This window comes from Eschrichtius robustus, chromosome 19 (genome assembly GCF_028021215.1).
Source record: "Eschrichtius robustus isolate mEscRob2 chromosome 19, mEscRob2.pri, whole genome shotgun sequence".
NCBI lineage: Eukaryota > Metazoa > Chordata > Mammalia > Artiodactyla > Eschrichtiidae > Eschrichtius > Eschrichtius robustus.
In genome coordinates this window covers 12,255,645-12,278,629 of record NC_090842.1, presented here as the reverse complement: position 1 = coordinate 12,278,629, position 22,985 = coordinate 12,255,645, and the positions used below count along the sequence as shown (strand labels likewise).

The 22,985-nt window shown below is 37.4% G+C and overlaps 1 pseudogene; it reads right to left on the bottom strand.

The window, feature by feature from the left end:
* Positions 1-893: 893 nt before the first annotated feature.
* LOC137752353 (glutamate dehydrogenase 1, mitochondrial-like) overlaps positions 894-22,985 on the bottom strand; it is a 37,370-nt pseudogene continuing 15,278 nt past the window's right edge.

Genomic DNA, 22,985 nt, shown 5'->3' with positions numbered 1-22,985 from the left:
TATTGTTCAATTAGTCAACACAATAGATCTTCAAAAGAGGACAATTAATTAACATGTTAAGGAGGTTACTGCATTCTTTGGACTATATGTCATAATTGTGGTCAGTAAATTCCGGCAGTCTTAACAAAAATAGCCTCCATCATTTGCAGGTATGAAGATAACTTAATTCTCTACCGGGCTTTTTATTTTTGCTGGAGGACAATATGCAATTGACAAGTTATAAATGATACTGTTTTATGTTATAAAAATACTAGCTTTTTTCATTTATTATGTTTACAGGCATTCACTCCTTGAGTCAAGGTTAGGCTTGTTAAGTGATTAAAGGCAATTTTATTACAGCAGCATGTAGTTATTTTATTCTAAAAGAATAAAATGCATAAAGAGAATGGTTTTTTTGTTTGTAACCTGTAAAACTGAGTTATTTTGCTGATTTAAAATACCAATAACTCACTTGAGGACCATGCTACCTCCTGAAAATGCCATATACCTGCTTCTTAAATGTGTCCAAGCACCTGATAGATCTGTCCAGAGCTGAAGTGGCAAGCGACTGACTGCTCTTGGACAAAAGGTGCTTTCCCAGGGCTACAGCTGACTGTGCTGGGAAACAGCCATGGAGCAAGGCAGCACAGGCAGAGGGAAAAGAATTTATTTAAAGGCAAAATGCCCAAGTGGCTCTCTGACATAGCTAATTTCTACTATCACTTATTAGCTTATATATGATCCCCTAACTTTTTTTCTTAAGGGGCTGATTTGGATTGACTTGTTGAGAATGGTGTCCATTATCTATTAAGTCATGAGAGAGAGATTTCTGTGGTTACATGTAAACTTGTGATAGGTCTGCAGATGAAGAGGTGGAGAGGGTAGTGAAGAAGTCAGCCGCAGTCCGGTCTGGTCTATGAGAAGGTCACACCAGCTTCATTGTACACCTTGAAGACTTTCTCGATGGCGCTGACATAGGCAGCTGTTCTCAGGTCCAATCCCAGGTTATACTTCATGGCTGTGCTCATGATTTGCCTGGCAGAGCACTCCATGGTGTAAGCTAAGCCAGAGTGCACGATGTCTTTCTCAGAGGCACGCAATATCCTGTCTTGGAACTCTGCTGTGGGTACAATGGGAATAGTTCCACCGTGCTTTCCAAATTTCCTTTCCAAACTCTCTTGAACAGACATGAGCAAGTGGTAGTTAGAATCTCTTTCATATTTGAAGGTCTAACGGCCATAGCTGACATATTTAGATTCTTCAGCCACTCAAAGTAAGATACTGTCACTCCTCCAGCATTCAAGTAGAGATCTGGAATAACCATGATGTTCCTCTCTAGGAAAATCTTATCAGCTTCTGGAGTTGTCAGTCCGTTGGCACCTTCAGCAATAAACTTGGCTTCTTAGCTTTGACTCTGGGTGTATTGGACTTGGTCAGCTGCTTCTCGCTGGCAGCAGGGATGAGTACGTCACAGTCCGCCTCCAAGATGCTCCCTTCATAGATCTTTGCTTCGCTCTCCCAGATCTTGAGGTCCTCCACCAGCTTGTCCTCCACGATGCTGGCGCCGCGGTCGATGAAGGCCCTCCACCATCTTGAAGAAGTTGGGGTTGTCCTCGCAGTCGGCCGCCGCCTCACTGTAGTGTCGCCGGCCGGGCGACGTGAGCCCCAGCTGCGGGGCGGCGGCGGCTGCGGTGGGCTGCTAGCGGGCCCGGCACGGCCGAGTCGGCCGCCACCGAACCTAGGGCTGCGGGCCCGACACAGGACAGCAGCAGCGCTTCACCCAGGCACTGGTACAGGGCGGCGCGACGGAGGCCGCGGAGGAGAGGCGCTATCACAGGCCCGGGGACGGACAGAGGGCTTTGTAAGTCTTAATGTAGGAGCCCCATCAAGTGATGCTGAGCGCGGCATCACTTCCGAGCGGAGGTGGTGGCCGGTGTGTCATAAGACTCATCTACCTGTGGGGAGCTCAGGCGGACAACCCCACCGACATTTTCATTTCCTTATGAAAGTCAACTATGGACGCTTTGAGGAACAGAATACCAATTAGGACATTTGGGGCATGAAAGTAATTTAGTGGGTGAAGACACAAAAATATCATCATCACTTCTGTTGCTTACAGCAAATTAGCAGGTGGCCCAGAGAATGAGAGAGCTGATGCACATTGTGAATTCACGAGCCCAGTTCCCCAAGGTGCAACAAGAAAACATGTTCATCATGGAAGCAGGCATAGCTTCTGGACATTTCAGCACTTACTTTAAAAAGTGTGGAAATAACTTTTGCTTTAATGTGAATCAGATCTGAAGCTGGGTAATAATTTTCTTCCTCATTTGAGTTGCCTTTAACTCTCAATTCAAAACTATATTACATTGATTAGAAACATACAGAAATCAAACTAAACAATTATTCACACACACTTTATGATAGATAGAAAGCCACTTTATACTTTGCCTTTATGAATGACAATTTAAAGAGGCTTACAGGTGATTGGATCACCCTAGCCAATTTACATAAATGCAATTTGTGGAGAGATTTATATTGCCAAATTGGATGAGGTACATTTTTGAGTCTGCATAAAGTGTTCTGCAAATTGTTCCATTTTCTTACTGTACGCCCCAGGTTTCTCAACACAGGAACTCTATTGGATTTACATTCTCTGTGTGGGAAATGATTGATGGAACTGAATGAAAGATTCAGTGTAAAAGATGAGCATAGCTGAGCAGAAACAGGCTTCAAAGTGACTTGCCTTATCAGAAGCCCAAAATGATTCATGTATAATAATTAAAACAGTGTGATGCTGGCATAAATAGATCGGTTAAACAATTTACATTATCTTTAAAGAGACTCTGATGTGATGCATATAATAAAATGAAAAGGAATAGATTATTTTAAAAAAATCATTGGGCTAATTATCTATATAAATAAGCACACACAAACACACATGCACATATACACTCCTTAGAGTTCTTATCTAACATCACAAGAAAAAATATTCTGAGCTCTTTTAAACATCTATACTTACACTTACACTTAAATCGTAGATATCACAAAAAAATCTACAAATATATTAGGCTAATAAATAGATAAGAAAGGTATTTATAATTTTTAAAAAAATTCCGAGAAGAAATAATACAATAAGCCCTAGTATACTTAGCCCTACAAAACATAACTTCTGTACGTCAAAGGCACTGCAAAGAATTAAAGATCAAATGACAAACTAAGAAAAAGCTTTACAACATTTATTACAGAATAATAGTTAATATAGAGATATTTAAAGTATGCATATATCATACAAATCTTGAGAAAAAACAGTAAAAAAATAAAATAAAATAGGAAAATGACATGGATGGATATTTTAAGGGAAAATGAAATACTGATAGTTACTAAAAGATAAATTATCCAGTAATAAAAAATATATCAATTAAATACCAGGCTGCAATGAACACTCAGAATCTTTCTGCAGATTGCGTGCATTGTGAGACAGAGGGGAGGAGTGTGCTTATTACCCTGGCTCCATCCTTGCCAACTCACCTGGTTTGATTGTTCCCTTCTATCGATGACCACAGCTCCTGCCAACTGTCACTTTCTATTTAGCAATTTCCTCAGGTTTCAGACAACCACCCAGCCCTTTGTCCCTACAGAAGAGGTGGCATAGGTTTTTCATGTGGCTGGCCTCAGAGTACCATAGCTTTCTTATGTGGCTGGCCTCAGAGTACCATGCCCTGTTGGTTGTCCTTAACATTTTCCCACATCTTTGTAAAGAGCACCTCAATTACCCTACTGAGTTTAACATCGGTTTACTGTTAAGATATATCAAAATAAATGGGAAAACACCTCTTTTTTGTTACAGAATCTTGACATTATCTTAAGAAAATTATATTTTAGCCCATATTCCAGTTTGAGTTTCTTCCCAGGCTTTATGCACTTATCTGTAAAATTTTAAATGGATATTAATTTAAACATTAAATGAACAAAGATTTATTTCCCATTACATCAATTTTTTAAAATACAAACAAGAGAAAAGATGCTTTTACTATTCATTACTTAGTTTGTATTAATTTACAATTATTAAAATTTTAATTTAATAGCATTGCTAATTCAGAAAAATTATTTCATCTTTAGAGTGAATTGAAATGAAGTAAAACTAAGCATTATGAATATGTATTTGAAAAATAACTTTTTAATGTAAAGTTGTTAACTTGTTGTCATTAACACCACCAAAACAAAGATGAACATCCACTAAGTAACTGGATGTTGCACCAATGACAGAGCACCATTAAACTAGAAATTTTGTAAAAACACTTCAATACAGTGAAGATAGCAAGAAAAATAGGAAGTCAACATATACCAACTGATGGAAATTCTCCTTGAAACAATAATCATAAATTAGAAGTAAACTGTATAATAATAGTTAACATGGAATTAAATATATTCATAAAAACATTTAACAATATGAAAAACCACCTTTATTCATAAATTCAGAAATTAATAATAGAAATGAACAACAACAAACAAAACCCAAAAGAATAAAAATGAGATTTTAAAAAAGGATTAAAAAGGATAAAATGGAAAGTAGAGGAAAAGGAAGACAGGAAAGGAAGGAATAACATTCATGTTATTTCAATTACTGAAGAATAAAACAGTGGAACGGAAATAGTGTTTAAAACTCTAAGAAAACTTTCCACATTTTGACTCACACACATACACATGTACACTAATGTCATATATATCTGTGTAGACACATTATGTATTATGTGTATATACACACGTGTTATATGTGTATATTCACAATGTGCATTATGTGTGTATATACACATGCACATACACATGCATATCTTCTAAAGTCAGTATCATCTTATTTAATAAGGAACAGTAGTGATATTTCCAAACAGAACAAGGCAATTGTGCCTACAATCTCTGCACTAATCAGCACTTTAATGCAAATACTAGTCAAAGTAATTGATCATGAGAAATGACTTAGAGGCATAAGAATAGATAAAACAGATAAAGAAGCAGTAAAACTATCTTTTTTTTTTTTTTGCCGTATATCTGGAAAACTCTAAGGAATCTAAAGAATCAATTAATGGGGCTTCCCTGGTGGCACAGTGGTTAAGAATCCATCTGCCAATGCAGGGGACATGTGTTCGAGCCCTGGTCCGGGAAGATCCCACATGCTGCCAAGCACCTAAGCCCGTACGACACAACTACTGAGCCTGCACGTGAGAGCCTGTGAGCCACACTACTGAGCCCACCTGCTACAACTACTGAAGCCCACACACCTAGAGCCCATGCTCCACCACAAGAGAAGCCACTGCAATGAAAAGGCCATGCACTGCAACGAAGAGCCCTGCTCGCTGCAACTAGAGAAAGCCAGTGTGCAGCAACGAAGACCCAATGCAGACAAAAATAAATAAAATAAATAAATTTATAAAAACAAAAGAATCAATTAAGAAAAAAATTCAGTAAGGTATGAGGGTATGCAAGTAACATAAAAACATTAATAGAACCAGATAGAGGACCGGTTGAGGAAAAGTTTGAAATATTTCTCAAGGACAAAAGAGTAGACTCAAACAAATGGAAAAACATCACCTGTTCTTAGGGTAACTCAATGTTATAAAGATGTTAGTACCATCCAAGTTACTTTCTAAATTTCATCTCACTACTCACCAAAACGAAAAATAACAGCAATTTTTTTCATGGACTTAGATTAATGGGCACTAAACTTTATATAGAAAAGGGAAATTGTAAGACTAGCAATGAAAATAATAAAAAAATAGGGAAATAATCTGTATCAGATATTCCTATAAATTAGCTAAAATTCAAATAGTTTCCTATGGTTCATGGAGAGAAAAATAGAATTCTGCCATAGAATAAAAAGTCAAGAAATAGGGGGGACCTTTAAGATGGTGGAGCAGTAAGATATGGAGATCACATTCCTGCCCACAAATACAACAAAAATGCATCTACATGTGGAACAACTCCTACAGAACACCTACTGAACGCTGACAGAAGACCTCAGACTTCCCAAAGGCAAGAAAATTCCTTCGAACCTGGCTGTTAGGCTGACAGGGTCGTGGTGCTCTGGCTGGGTGTCAGGCCTGAGCCTCTGAGGTGGGAGAGCCAAGTTCAGAATATTGGTCCACCAGAGACCTACCAGCCCCATGTAATATTAAACAGTGAAAGCTCTCCCAGAGATCTCCATCTCAACACTAAGACCAAGCTCCACTCAACGACCAGCAAGCTACAGTGCTGGACACGCTATACCAAACAACTAGCAAGACAGGAACACATACCCACTTATTAGCAGAGAGGCTCCCTAAAATCATAATAAGTTCACACACACCCCAAAACACAGTACTGGACGCGGTCCTGCCCACCAGAAAGAAAAGATGCAGCCTCTTCCACCAGAACACAGGCACCAGTCCCCTCCACCAGGAAGCCTACACTAGCCACTGAACCAACCATACCCACTGGGGGCGGACACCAAAAACAACAGGAATTACGAACCTGCAGCCTGCAAAAAGGAGACCCCACACACAGTAACTTAAGCAAAATGAGAAGACAGAGAAATAAACAGCAGATAAAAGAGCAAGGTAAAAAACCACCAGACCAAACAAATGAAGAGGAAATAAGCAGTCTACCTGAAAAAGAATTCAGAGAATTGACAGTAAATATGATCCAAAACCTTGGAAATAGAATGGAGAAAATACAAGGAGCGTTTAACAAGGACCTAGAAGAACTAAAGAGCAAACAAACAATGATGAACAACACAATAAATGAAAGTAAAAATTCTCTAGAAGGAATCAACGGCAGAATAACTGAGGGAGAAGAACGGACAAAAGACCTTGAAGATAAAATAGTGGAAATAACTACTGCAGAACAGAATAAAGAAAAAAGAATGAAAAGAATTGAGGGCACTCTCAGAGACATCTGGGACAACATTAAATGCACCAACATTTGAATTATAGGGGTCCCAGAAGAAGAAAAGAAAAAGAAAGGGACTGAGAAAATATTTGAGGAGATTATACTTGAAAACTTCCCTAATATGGGAAAGGAAATAGTCAAGTCCAGGAAGCACAGAGAGTCCCATACAGGATAAATCCAAGGAGAAACACGCCAAGACACGTATTAATCAAACTATCAAAAATTAAATACAAAGAAAAAATATTAAAAGCAGCAAGGGAAAAACAACAAATAACACATAAGGGAATCCCCATAAGGTTAACAGCTGATCTTTCAGCAGAAACTCTGCAAGCCAGAAGGGAGTGGCAGGACATATTTAAAGTGATGAAAGGGAAAAACCTACAACCAAGATCACTCTATCCAGCAAGGATCTCATTCAGATTCAATGGAGAAATTAAAACCTTTACAGACTAGCAAAAGCTAAGAGAGTTCAGCACCACCAAACCAGCTTTACAACACATGCTAAAGGAACTTCTCTATGCAGGAAACACAAGAGAAGGAAAAGACCTACAATAACAAACCCAAGACAATTAAGAAAATGGTAATAGGAGCATATATATTGATAATTACCTTAAATGTAAATGGATTAAATGCTCCAACCAAAAGACATACACTAGCTGAATGGATACAAAAACAAGACCTGTACATATGCTGTCTACAAGAGACCCACTTCAGACCTAGGGACACATACAGACTGAAAGTGAGGGGATTGAAAAAGATATTCCGTGCAAATGGAAATGAACAGAAAGCTGGATTAGCAATTCTCATATCAGACATAATAGACTTTAAAAAAAGACTATTACAAGAGACAACGAAGGACACTACATAATGATCAAGGAATCAATCCAAGAAGAAGATATAACAATTGTAAATATTTATGCACCCAACATAGGAGCACCTCAATACATAAGGCAAATGCTAACAGCCATAAAAGGGGAAATCAACAGTTACACAATCATAGTAGGGGACGTTAACACCCCACTTTCACCAATGGACAGATCATCCAAAATGAAAATAAATAAGGAAACACAAGCTTTAAATGATACATTAAACAAGATGGACTTAATTGATATTTATAGGACATTCCATCCCAAACCAACAGAATACACTTTCTTCTCAAGTGCTTGTGGAACATTCTCCAGAATAGATCATATCTTGGGTCACAAATCAAGCCATGGTAAATTTAAAAAATTGAAATCGTATCAAATACCTTTTCTGACCACAATGCTATGAGTCTTCATATCAATTGCAGGAAAAAATCTGTAAAAAATTAAAACACATGGAGGCTAAACAATACACTACAAAATAACCAAGAGATCACTGAAGAAATCAAAGAGGAAGTCAAAAAATACCTAGAAACAAATGAAAATAAAAACACGACAACCCAAAACGTATGGGATGCAGCAAAAGCACTTCTAAGAAGGAAGTTTATAGAAATACAATCCCACCTCAAGAAACAAGAAACATCACAAATAAACAACCTAACCTTACACCTAAAGCAATTAGAGAAAGAAGAACAAAAAATCCCAAAAGTTAGCAGAAGGAAAGAAATCATAAAGATCAGATCAGAAATAAATGAAGAAGAAATGAAGGAAAGAATAGCAAAGATCAATAAAACTAAAAGCTGGTTCTTTGAGAAGATAAACACAATTGATAAACCATTAGCCAGAATCATCAAGAAAAAAAGGGAGAAGACTGAAATCAATAGAATTAGAAATGAAAAAGGAGAAATAACAACTGACACTGCAGAAATACAAAGGATCCTGAGAGATTACTACAAGCAACTTTATGCCAATAAAATGGACAACCTGGAAGAAATGGACAAATTCTTAGACATTCACAACCTTCCGAGACTGAACCAGGAAGAGATAGAAACTATAAACAGACCAATCACAAGCACTGAAATTGAGACTGTGATTAAAAATCTTCCAACAAACAAAAGCCCAGGACCAGATGGCTTCACAGGCGAATCAAACATTTAGAGAAGAGCTACCCCTATCTTTCTTAAACCCTTCCAAAGTATAGCAGAGGGAGGAACACTCCCAAACTCATTCTACGAGGGCACCAACACCCTGATACCAAAACCAGACAAAGATGTCAGAAAAAAAGAAAACTACAGGCCAATATCACTGATGAACATAGATGCTAAAATCCTCAACAAAATGCTAGCAAACAGAATCCAACAGCACATTAAAAGGATCATACACCATGATCAAGTGGGGTTTATCCCAGGAATGCAAGGATTCTTCAATATACAAATATCAGTCAATGTGATACACCATATTAACAAATTGATGCATAAAAACCATAGATCATCTCAATGGGCGCAGAAAAAGCTTTTGACAAAATTCAACACCCATTTATGATAAAAACCCTCCAGCAGGTAGCCATTGAGGGAGCTTACCTCAACATATAAAGTGCATATATGACAAACCCAAGCCAACATTGTTCTCAGTGGTGAAAAACTGAAAGCATTTCCTCTAAAATGAGGAACAAGACAAGGTTGCCCACTCTCACCACTATTATTCAACATAGTTTTGGAAGTTTTAGCCACAGCAATCAGAGAAGAAAAAGAAATAAAAGGAATCCATATCGGAAAAGAAGAAGTAAAACTGTCTACTGTTTGCAGATGGCATGATACGATACATAGAGAATCCTAAAGATGCTACCTGACAACTACTAGAGCTAATCAATGAATTTGGTAAAGTAGCAGGATACAAAATTAATGCACAGAAATCTCTTGCATTCCTATACACTAATGATGAAAAATCTGAAAGAGAAATTAAGAAAACACTCCCATTTACCATGGCGACAAAAAGAATAAAATACGTTGGAATAAACCTACCTAAGGAGACAATAGGCCTGTATGCAGAAAACTATAAGACACTGATGAAAGAAATTAAAGATGATACAAACAGATGGAGAGATAGACCATGTCCTTAGATTGGAAGAATCAACACTGTGAAAATGACTATGCTAGCCAAAGCAATCTACAGATTCAATGCAATCCATTTTTCACAGAACTAGAACAAAAAATTTCACAATTTGTATGGAAACACAAAAGACCCCGAATAGCCAAAGCAATCTTGAGTAAGAAAAACAGAGCTGGAGGAATCAGGCTTCTGGACTTCAGACTACTACAAAGCTACAGTAATCAAGACAGTGTGGTACTGGCACAAAAACAGAAATATAGATCAATGGAACAGGATAGAAAGCCCAGAAATAAACCCATGCACATATGGTCACCTTATTTTTGATAAAGGGAGCAAGAATATACAATGGAGAAAAGACAGCCTCTTCAATAAGTGGTGCTGGGAAAACTGGACAGCTACATGTAAAAGATGAAATTAGAACACTCCCTAACACCATACACAAAAATAAACTCCAAATGGATTAAAGACCTAAATGTAAGGCCAGACACTATCAAACTCTTAGAGGAAAACATAAGCAGAACACTCTATGATATACATCACAGCAAGATCCTTTTTTACCCACCTACTACAAAAATGGAAATAAAAATAAATATAAAAATATGGGACCTAATGAAACTTAAAAGCTTTTGCAAAGCAAAGGAAACCATAAACAAAATGAAAAGACAACCCTCAGAATGGGAGAAAATATTTGCCAACGAAGCAACTGCCAAAGGATTAATCTCCAAAATATACAAGCAGCTCATGCAGCTCAATATCAAAAAAACAAACAACTCAATCCAAAAATGGGCAGAAGACCTAAATAGACATTTCTCCAAAGAAGATACACAGATTGCCAACAAACCCATGAAAGGATGCTCAACATCACAAATCATTAGAGAAATGCAAATCAAAACTACAATCAGGTATCACCTCACACTGGTCAGAATGGCCATCATCAAAAATCTACAGACAATAAATGCTGGAGCGGGTGTGGAGAAAAGGGAACCCTCTTGCACTGTTGGTGGGAATGTAATTTGATACAGCTACTATGGAGAACAGTATGGAAGTTCCTTAAAAAACTAAAAATAGAACTACCATACAACCCAGCCATCCCACTACTAGGCATATACCCTAAGTACACCATAATTCAAGAAGAGTCATGTACCACAATGTTCATTACAGCTCTATTTATAATAGCCAGGACATGGAAGCAACCTAAGTGTCCATCAACAGATGAATGGATAAAGAAGATGTGGCAGATATATACAATGGAATATTACTCAGCCATAAAACGAAACGAAATTGAGTTATTTGTAGTTAGGGGGATGGACCTAGAGACTATCATACACAGTGAAGTAAGTCAGAAAGAAAAAAAATACAGTATGCTAACACATATATATGGAATCTAAAAAAAAAGAGATGGTTCTGAAGAACCTAGGGGCAGGACAGGAATAAAAATGCAGATGTAGAGAATGGATTGAGGACATGGGGAGGTGGAAGGGTAAGCTGGGACGAAGTGAGAGTGTGGCATGGCCATATATACACTACCAAATGTAAAATAGATAGCTAGTGGGAAGCAGCCACATAGCACAGGGAGATCAGCTCGGTTGCTTTGTGACCACCTAGAGGGGTGGGATAGGGAGGGTGGGAGGGAGATGCAAGATGGGGGAAATACGGGGATATATGTGTTTGTATAGCTGATTCACTTTGTTATACAACAGAAACTAACACACCATTGTAAAGCAATTATACTCCAATGAAGATGTTAAGAAAAAAAATAAAAAAAATAAAAAAATTAAAAAAGTCATGAAATAGACCCAAATACATATGGAAATTTAGTATATGAAAAAAGTGACAGATGGACTTTATGATATACAGTGCTTTAAAACAAGAAGAAATTTACAAACAGATATAATTAATTCTATATTAAAGAGGAATGCATTATCCTCCAAAAATATGAACCAGAAGAGCATAAGGAATAAATTATAATTTCGCATGAAATATAATTTGGAACAAAATGGCACAAAGGAAAGAATGATGCTTCTTGTTAATGAATGTTATGGGAGGTCAAGAAGTAAACATTGGTATGTAACATTATAGACACTATAATATATGCACACAAATGCATTCTTAAGTTCAAGCACTTATAAACGAGAGAAGAAAATATTCTTTCTTACTGTAGAATGCTTTGTAATAAATGTAGCAAGAGTAATAGTGTTAAAAAAAAGTTACCAGGTTGCAGCCATCATAGTTACAATTTATTTAGGCAATTATGATCAGTTGAGGCTAAATCTAGTGGGTGAAAGTTAGATGAGAAACAGGATATTTACCTGGTTTCAAAATCTCTCCACAAAATGCTCATTCAGTTTCAAAGAGAATAAAATGCTAATTTTCCAACAGGTGAGAAATCTGATAGGCATCACCCTAATCAAGTGTTCGCAGTTACCACCATCACTGTAGAGAAAAACTAACATTATATGCTTCATGCCCTGTTGCATTTAGCAGGACAGCATCATTTCTGTGGTATCCCTGCTACAGATGCATAACCTTAATCTAGTCATAAGGAAACATCAAACGAACCCATGTTGAGGGACATTATACAAAACAACTGGCCTTAATTCCTCCAAAAATTACAATACCATGAGTCACAAAAAGGCTGAGGAATGTTTAAGGTTACAGGTGAATAAATAATTATGATAAATAAAAGCAGTCTGTGATCCTGAATTGAACGATGGGTTAGAAATTATCTAAAAAGCAGCGTTGTGACAAACTGTGAAATCAGAACATGGACTGCATATTAATCAGTAGCATGTATTCAACATTAAATTTCATGATTTTTGTAATTTTCTGTCATTATGTAAGAGAATATCCCTGCTCTTAGAATATAACCTTGGAATATATACAGGAAAAGGAGCATGAGTGTGCAAACTCTCAAATGGTTTGCGTAAAAAATCACACGTGTATGTTATGTTGTGCACATAGGTAAATATTCAGAGACAGAAGAGGAAGAGAAATAGAGATGGAGAGACTGATAAAGGAATGTGGCAAATATTAACAATTAGGGAATCTGGCTGTTGGGTATGCAGGGGGGCTAGATAAAATTCAGGGCACCCAGTAAAATTGGAATTTCAAACAAAGAAAAAATGTTTTTTAGTATAAATATGTTCCAAATATTGCAGTGACACAATTATTCTGAATAAATTCTTTGTTGTTTATCTGAAACTCATGTTTGAGTGTTTTTTTTTTAATTGGCGAATTCCGATAGCTCTACCTACTACTATTAATTTAGAAGGTGGTTTCACTTTGTAAATATGAAACATATAGCTGATATGATAAACAATCTGTGTGATATTATTACAGATTCTCTGGTGTTTGAAATTATTTCAAAATAAAAAGTTATAATGATCTGCGCTCTTACATTTCTAATTCCTGTGAACTAATTTATATACGTGATAGAGGGTGAGGGGCAGATATGAAGTAGGCAACGTTTTTGAGGCTTCCCTATAATAAGAATAGTTATTACAAATCATAGTTCCTTACAAATCAACCCTGTTAGGTAATAATTACTGAATATGTTATACTGAGGGTCAATAAGGCTAATTAATTTCTCCAAGGTGTTGCAATTTAGTAATAGGGTCACTATAGTAAATTGTCGAAAGTAATCTCATCAATGCAATAAATCAAATATCAAAGATATTTCCACAAATTGATTTTTTCACTCATTCTTCCATCCATCAATATAATCCCCAGATAGTTATTAAAATCTTTTTATATTAGGAACCGTGTCAATTAATCAATTAACATATTAAAGCTCTCTTTCAGGTTAAGCAGAGTGAGTTTCTGAATCAGTAACTATAATTAATTAAGAGACTTTCCCACCTAAATTCATTGGAGTAAGATTCATAAACTCTATATCAGCAGAATAGAAATCAAGCAAAATTATCAAATAAAAATTTTCAGAAGTACTCATCACGTTAGTTAATATTAAATAAAATTTTAATAAAATGGAATATGAAGAATTTATGTAGTCTATATTTAAGTAGGAATTAATATGGATATCTTATTCTTTATAAAATTATGTTAAATAATCATTCTGTTCCCAGAGACTGTATTGCCTCCTGCTTCAGTCCCTAAATGCTCATTTGTAACTCTAAAAGTCAGACATTTGCCTGTGGTGAGAAACCCAAACTGCTAATTACTGCTATTAATTTGGATGGTGAGTTTGCCTCTGTAAAAATGAAATATTGGCAGATGTGATAAACAATGCATTTTGAATCTAAAAAAATGAACAAATACATAACTACTTTTTACATTTTTACTTTAAATATGCCTACATATCAAAATGTGTATATACATTTGTAAGCAAGTAAAACTTTCTCAATGTCTCCTTTTAAAAATATATTTATATATTATATATATATATTTATATAGATCTTTTACATATATATTTTATTATATATATCATATATTTTTATATATTATATATATTTATATATTTAAAAATATTTATATATATACATTTGCTCTCCTATAGGGTAATGTAGTAACTTTCTTTCAAAGTTATCTTCAAAGGTTTAAAAAGTGGATATATTTAACCTCCTTTTAAAAATTCAATTACACTTCAAGTTTAAAATTAAGAATTAACTGATTCTTAACTGAGGAAAATCAGACTCCACTAAAATTTGTTTTTAGAGAGAACTTGGCAAGCATACTGTAAGGTGGGTCTTCGTAACCCCTCCTCCCAGTGTTCATGTCTCAGTGCTCCCCTCCCCTTGAGTGTGAGTAGGACCTGTGTCTCGCCTCTAAGCAATAGAATATGACAAAGGTGAGAGCCCACATAGGATGCCCCTCTCATGCTTACGTTATATTCCGTGAGACCATCTTGCTAACACACCTGCTCTAGAGACTCCCCTTGCTGTTTGCTGAAGGAAGCCACCATATGATGAAGTTCACAAGGCAAAAATCTGTGGGCAGTCTCTGAGGACTGGGGGTGCCTCTAGGAACTGTAGGCAGCTTCTAGGAGAAAGCAACCTCCAGCCCACAGATTGTAAGAAGTCCATGTCTTCAATTCTACACACACAAGGAAATTGATTCTGCCTATAATCTGAGTGAGAATGCAAGTAGATTCTTTTTCATCTTAGCTTCCAGATGAAGGTGCATCCCAGGCTATACCTTGATTTTCTCCTTGTGAAACCCTAAATGGCAGAGGTCCCAGCTAAACTTACCCACAGACACTGTGAGATTATAAGTGTGAGTCTGTGTATGTGTATATTTAACTACTAATTTTGTGGTACTTTGTTACCTAGCAATAGACAACTGATAGAGATGACTTTCTTTCATTTTCTTTCCTTTTTTTTTTTTTAAACATCTTTATTGGAGTATAATTGCTTTACAATGGTCTGTTAGTTTCTGCTTTGTAACAAAGTGAATCAGCTATACATAAACATATATCCCCATATCTCCTCCCTCTTGCGTCTCCCTCCCACCCTCCCTATCCCACCCCTCTAGGTGGTCACAGAGCACCCAACTGATCTCCCTGTGCTATGAGGCTGCTTCCCACTAGCTATCTATTTTACATTTTATCTATCTATTTTACATTTGGTAGTATATATAAGTACATGCCACACTCTCACTTCGTCCCAGTTTACCCTTCCGCCTCCCCATGTCCTCAAGTCCATTCTCTACGTCTGCATCTTTATTCCTGTCCTGCCCCTAGGTTCTTCATAACCATTTTTTCTTTTTTAGAGTCCATATATATGTGTTAGCATACGGTATTTGTTTTTCTCTTTCTGACTTACTTCACTCTGTATGACAGAATCTAGGTCCATCCACCTCACTACAAATAACTCAATTTCGTTTCTTTTTATGGCTGAGTAATATTCCATTGTATATATATATGCCACATCTTCTTTATCCATTCATCTGTCGATGGGCACTTAGGTTGCTTCCATGTCCTGGCTATTGTAAATGGAGCTGCAATGAACATTGTGGTACATGACTCTTTTTGAATTATGGTTTTCTCAGGGTATATGCCCAGTAGTGGGATTGCTGGGTCGTATGGTAGTTCTATTTTTAGTTTTTTAAGGAACCTCCATGCAGTTCTCCATAGTGGCTGTATCAATTTACATTCCCACCAACAGTGCAAGAGGGTCCGCTTTTCTGCACACCCTCTCCAGCATTTATTGTTTGTAGATTTTTTGATGATGGCCATTCTGACTGGTGTAAGGTGATACCTGATTGTAGTTTTGATTTGCATTTCTCTAATGATTAGTGTGTTCAGTTTTCTTTCATGTGTTTGTTGGCAATCTGTAAATCTTCTTTAGAGAAATGTCTGTTTAGGTCTTCTGCCCATTTTTGGATTGGGTTGTTTGTTTTTTTGATATTGAGTTGCATAAGCTTGCAACTTATGCATAAGTTGCATATTGAGTTGTAAATTTTGGAGATTAATCCTTTGTCAGTTGCTTCATTTGCAAATATTTTCTCCCATTCTGAGGTTTGTCTTTTCGTCTTGTTTACGGTTTCATTTGCTATGCAAAAGCTTTTAAGTTTCATTTGGTCCCATTTGTTTATTTTTGTTTTTATTTCCATTTCTCTAGGAGGTGGGTCAAAAAGGATCTTGCTGTGATTTATGTCATAGAGTGTTCTGCCTATGTTTTCCTCTAAGAGTTTGATTGTTTTGGCCTTACATTTAGGTCTATAATCCATTTTGAGTTTATTTTTGTGTATGGTTTTAGGGAGTGTTCTAATTTCACTCTCTTACATGCAGCTGTCCAGTTTTCCCAGCACCACTTATTGAAGAGGCTGTCTTTTGTCCATTGTATATTCTTGCCTCCTTTATCAAAAATGAGGTGACCATATGTGCATGGGTTTATCTCTGGGCTTTTCTATCCTGTTCCATTGATCTATATTTCTGTTTTTGTGCCAGTACCACACTGTCTTGATTACTGTAGCTTTGTAATATACTCTGAAGTCCGGGAGCATGATTCCTCCAGCTTTGTTTTTCTTTCTCAAGATTGCTTTGGCTATTCGGGGTCTTTTGTGTTTCCATACAAATTGTGAAATTTTTTGTTCTAGTTCTGTGAAAAATGCCATTGGTAGTTTGATAGGGATTGCATTGAATCTGTAGATTGCTTTGACTAGTATAGTCATTTTCACAGTGTTGAACCTTACAATCCAAGGACATGGTATATCTCTCCATATGTTTGTATCATCTTTAATTTCTTTCATCAGTATCTTATAGTTTTCTGCATACAGGTCTTTTGTCTCCTTAGGTGGGTTGATCCTAGGTATTTTATTCTTTTTGTTGCCATGGTAAATGGGAGTGTTTCCTTAATTGCTCTTTCAGATTTTTCATCATTAGTGTATAAGAATGCAAGAGATTTCTGTGCATTAATTTTGTATCCTGCTACTTTACCAAATTCATTGATTAGCTCTAGTAGTTTTCTGGTAGCATCTTTAGGGTTCTCTATGTATAGTATCATGTCATCTACAAACAGTGACAGCTTTACTTCTTCTTTTTTGATTTGGTTTCCTTTTATTTCTTTTTCTTCTCTGATTGCTGTGACTAAAACTTCCAAAACTATGTTGAATAATAGTGGTGAGAGTGGGCAACCTTGTCTTGTTCCTGATCTTAGTGGAAATGGTTTCAGTTTTTCACCATTGAGAATGATATTGGCTGTGGGTTTGTCATATATGGCCTTTATTAGGTTGAGGTAAGTTCCCTCTATGCCTACTTTCTGGAGGGTTTTTGTCATAAATGGGTGTTAAATTTTGTCAGAAGCTTTTTCTGCATCTATTGAGATGATCATATGGTTTTTCTCCTTCAATTTGTTAATATGGTTTATCACATTGATTGATTTGCATATATTGAAGAATCCTTGCATTCCTGGGATAACCCCACTTGATCATGGTGTATGATCCTTTTAATGTGCTGTTGGATTCTGTTTGCTAGTATTTTGTTGAGGATTTTTGCATCTATGTTCATCAGGGTTATTGGCCTGTAGTTTTCTTTCTTTGTGACATCTTTGGCTGGTTTTGGTATCAGGGTGATGGTGGCCTCGTAGAAGGAGTTTGGGAGTGTTCCTCCTTCTGCTGTGTTTTGGAAGAGTTTGAGAAGGACAGGTGTTAGCTCTTCTCTAAATGTTTGATAGAATTCACCTGTGAAGCCATCTGGTCCTGGGCTTTTGTTTGTTGGCAGATTTTTAGTCACAGTTTCAATTTCAGTGCCTGTGATTGGTCTGTTTATATTTTCTATTTCTGCCTGGTTCATTCTCAGAAGGTTGTGCTTTTCTAAGAATTTGTCCATTTCTTCCAGGTTGTTCATTTTATTGGCATATAGTTGCTTGTAGTAATCTCTCAGGATCCTTTGTATTTCTGCAGTGTCAGTTGTTATTTCTACTTTTTCATTTCTAATTCTATTGATTTGAGTCTTCTCCCTTTTTTTCTTGAGGAGTCTGGCTAATGGTTTATCAATTGTGTTTATCTTCTCAAAGAACCAGCTTTTAGTTTTATTGATCTTTGCTATCATTTCCTTCATTTCTTTTTCATTTATTTCTGATCTGATCTGTATGATTTCTTTCCTTCTGCTAACTTTTGGGTTTTTTTTGTTCTTCTTTCTCTAATTTCCTTAGGTGTAAGTTTAGGTTGCTTATTTGTGATGTTTCTTGTTTCTTGAGGTATTGCTTGTATTGCTATAAACTTCGCTCTTTGAACTGCTTTTGCTGCATCCCATAGGTTTTGGGTCATCTTGTTTTCATTGTCATTTGTTTCTAGGTATTTTTTGATTTTCTCTTTGATTTCTTCAGTGATCTCTTGGTTATTAAGTAGTGTTTTGTTTAGCCTCCATGTGAATGTATTTTTTACAGATTTTTTCCTCTAAATGATGTCTAGTCTCATAGCGTGTGGTCAGAAAAAATACTTTATACAATTTCAGTTTTCTTAAATTTACTAAGGTTTGATTTGGAGAATGTTCCACGAGCACTTGAGAAGAAAGTGTATTCTCTTGTTTTTGGATGGAATGTCCTATAAATATCAAATAAGTCCATCTAGTTTAATGTGTCATTTAAAGCTGTGTTTCCTTATCTATTTTCAGTTTGGGTGATATGTCCACTGGTGAAAGTGGGGTGTTAAAGTCCCCTACTATGATTGTGTTACTGTCGATTTCCCCTTTTAGGGCTGTTAGCATTTGCCTTATATATTGAGGTGATCCTGTGTTGAGTGCATAAATATTTACAATTGTTATATCTTCTTCTTGGATTGGTCCCTTGATCATTATGTAGTGTCCTTCTTTATGTCTTGTAATAGTCTCTATTTTAAAGTCTATTTTGTCTGATATGAGAATTGCTACTTCAGCTTTCTTTTGATTCCCATTTCCATGGACTATCTTTTTCCATCCCTTCACTTTCAGTCTGTATGTGTCCCTAGGTCTGACGTGGGCCTCTTGTAGACAGCATATATATGGGTCTTGTGTTTGTATCCATTCAGCCAGTGTCTGTCTTTTGGTTGGAGCATTTAATCCATTTACATGTAAGGTAATTATTGATATGTGTGTTCCTATTACCATTTTCTTGATTGTTTTGGGTTTGTTATTGTAGGTCTTTTCCTTCTCTTGTGTTTCCTGCCTAGAGAAGTTCCTTTAGCATGTGTTGTAAAGCTGATTTGGTGGTGCTGAATTCTCTTAGCTTTTGCTTGTCTGTAAAAGTTTTAATTTCTCCGTCGAATCTGAATGAGATCCTTGCTGGGTAGAGTAATCTTGGTTGTAGGTTTTTCCCTTTCATCACTTTAAGTATGTCCTGCCACTCCCTTCTGGCTTGCAGAGTTTCTGCTGAAATATCAGCTGTTAACCCTATGGGGATGCCCTTGTATGTTATTTGTCTTTTTTCCCCTTGCTGCTTTTAATATTTTTTGTTTGTATTTAATTTTTGATAGTTTGGTTAATATGTGTCTTGACGTGTTTCTCCTTGGATTTATCCTGTATGGGACTCTCTGCACTTCCTGGAGTTGATTGACTGTTTCCTTTCCCATATTGCAGAAGTTTTCAACTATAATCTCTGCAAATATTTTCTCAGTCCCTTTCTTTTTCTCTTCTTCTGGGACCCCTATAATTCAAATGTTGGTGTGTTTAATGTTGACCCAGAGGTCTCTGAGACTGTCCTCAATTCTTTTCGTTCTTCTTTATTCTGCTCTGCAGTAGTTATTTCCACTATTTTATCTTTGAGGTCATTTGTCCATTCTTCCGCCTGAGTTATTCTGCTATTGATTCATTCTAGAGAATTTTTAATTTTGCTTATTGTGGTGTTCATCATTGTTTGTTTGCTCTTTAGTTCTTCTACGTCCTTGTTAAACGTTTCTTGTATTTTCTCCATTCTATTTCCAAGATTTTGGATCATCTTTACTATCATTACTCTGAATTCTTTTTCAGGTAGACTCCCTATTTCATCTTCGTTTGTTTGGTCTGGTGGGTTTTTACCTTGCTCCTTCATCTGATGTGTATTTCTCTGTCTCCTCATTTTGCTTAACTTACTGTGTTTGGGGTCTCCTTTTCGCAGGCTGCAGGTTCATATTTCCAGCTGTTTTTGGTGTCTACCCCCAGTGGCTAAGGTTGGTTCAGTGGGTTGTGTAGGCTTCCTGGTGGAGGGGTCTAGTGCCTGTGTTCTGGTGCATTAGACTGGATCTTGTCTTTTTTTGTGGGCAGAACCGCATCCGGTGGTGTGTTTTGGGGTTTCTGTGACCTTATCATGATTTTAGGCAGCCTTTTTGCTAATGGGTGGGGTTGTGTTCCTGTCTTGCTAGTTGTTTGGCATATGGTGTCCAGCACTGTAGCTTGCTGGTCGTTTAGTGGAGCTGGGTCTTAGTGTTGAGATGGAGATCTCTGGGAGAGCTTTCCCTGTTTGATATTACGTGGAGCCAGGAGGTGTCTGGTGAACCAGTGTCCTGACGTGGGCTCTCCCACCTCAGAGGCACAGGCCTGACACCCGGTTGGAGCACCAAGACCCTGGCAGCCACACGGCTCAGAAGGAAAGGGAGAAAAAAAGAAAGAAAGAAAGGCAGGCAGACAGAAAGAAAGAAAGATAGATAGATAAAGTAAAATAAAATTAAATAAAATTATTAAAATAAAAATAATTATTAAAAATTAAATATTTAAAAAGTAATAAAAAAAGAAAAATAAATAAAAAGAAAGAAAGAAAGAAGAGAGCAACCAAACCAGAAAAACAAATCCACTAATGATAAGAAGCATTAAAAAGTATACAAAAAAAAAGAAGAAACAAAGAACGGGCAGACAGAACCCTAGGACAGTTGGTAAAAGCGAAGTTATGCAGACAAAATCACACAAAGAAGCATACACATACACATTCACAAAAAGAGAAAAAGAAAAAAATATATATATTGTTGCTCCCAAAGTCCACTGTCTCAATTTTGGGATGATTTCTTGTCTCTTCAGGTATTACACCGATGCAGGGTTCATCAAGTTGATTGTGGAGATTTAATCTGCCGCTCCTGAGGCTGCTGGGAGAGATTTCCCTTTCTCTTCTTTGTTCGCACAGCTCCTGGTGTTCAGCTTTGGATTTGGCCCCGCCTCTGCTTTAAAGTAGCAGCCGATTAGGGGGCTCTGCTCACTCGGGTTCGGGGGAGGGAGGGGTATGGAATGCGGGGTGAGCCTGCTGTGGCAGAGGCCGGTGTGAGGTTGCAACAGCATGAGACATGCTGTGTGTTCTCCTGGGGAAGTTGTTCCTAGATCATGGGACCCTGGCAGTGGCGGGCTGCACAGGCTCCCGGGAGGGGAGGTGTGGATAGTGACCTGTGCTTGCACACAGGCTTCTTGGTGGCTGCAGCAGCCTTAGCGTCTCATGCCCGTCTCTGGGGTCTGCGCTGATAGCCACGGCTCGCGCCCATCTCTGGAGCTTGTTTAGGCAGTGCTCTGAATCCCCTCTCCTTGCGCACCCGGAAACAATGGTCTCTTGCCTCTTAGGCAGGTCCAGACTTTTTCCCGGACTCCCTCCCCGCTAGCTATGGTGCAGTAGCCCCCTTCAGGCTGTGTTCACGCAGCCAACCCCAGTCCTCTCCCTGGGATCCGACCTCCGAAGCCCGAGCCTCAGCTCCCAGCCCCCGCCCGCCCCGGCAGGGGAGCAGACAAGCCTCTCGGGCTGGTGAGTGCTGGTCGGCACTGATCCTCTGTGCGGGAATCTCTCCGCTTGGCCCTCTGCACCCCTGTGGCCGCGCTTTCCTCCGTGGTTCCGAAGCTTCCCCCCTCTGCCTCCCGCCGTCTCCACCCGTGAAGGGGCTTCCTAGTGTGTGGAAATCTTTCCTCCATCACAGCTCCTTCCCACTGGTGCGGGTCCTGTCCCTATTCTTTTGTCTGTTTTTTCTTTTTTCTTTTGCCCTACCCAGGTACGTGGGGAGTTTTTTGCCTTTTGGGAGGTCTGTCTTCTGCCAGCGTTCAGTAGGTGTTCTGTAGGAGTTGTTCCACATGTAGATGTATTTCTGATATATTTGTGGGGAGGAAGGTGATCTCCACGTGTTACTCCTCTGCCGTCTTGAAGGTCTCCCCTCTTTCATTTTCTGTAATGCTCCCAAAGAGTTTTGAAATTAGAGAATGTCAGTATAGTAAAAAAAAAAGAAGATTTTAGCTATACACCATCAACACGAAAACTTCCTGGAATTTTAAAATGTTAAATACAATTAAAGAGGTTTTTGTTTATTAGTTTTCTGCTAAAAGATTTGGTAAAGCAAACTAAAAAAAGTTCATTTTAAAATATTGATAATTCCAAGGAAGGTTTAACCTCTTAATGATAATTTTGGGGAAATTGTAAAATTAATTTTTGAACAGTTAATAAAGTATTAGGGAATCTCTGATATAGCTTTATGAGGAGAGAACACAAATGAATAAAGTTTCGTATCCAGGAACTGCAGATAGATAGGTTGATAGATATAATTCAAAAATATAATGGTTATGTGGTAGTAAGACATCTTTATATTTCAAAATTTCCCATAATGAGAAGACTCATCAGGACCTTAATTTTTAAAATATTTTTTAGGCTGTTTCTTTACAAAAGTAAATAATAGTTTAATTCAACTATTATTGAAAAAATTAGGAGCAGAAGGAGAAGTTAAAATTTATAGAAGACTTACCTGATA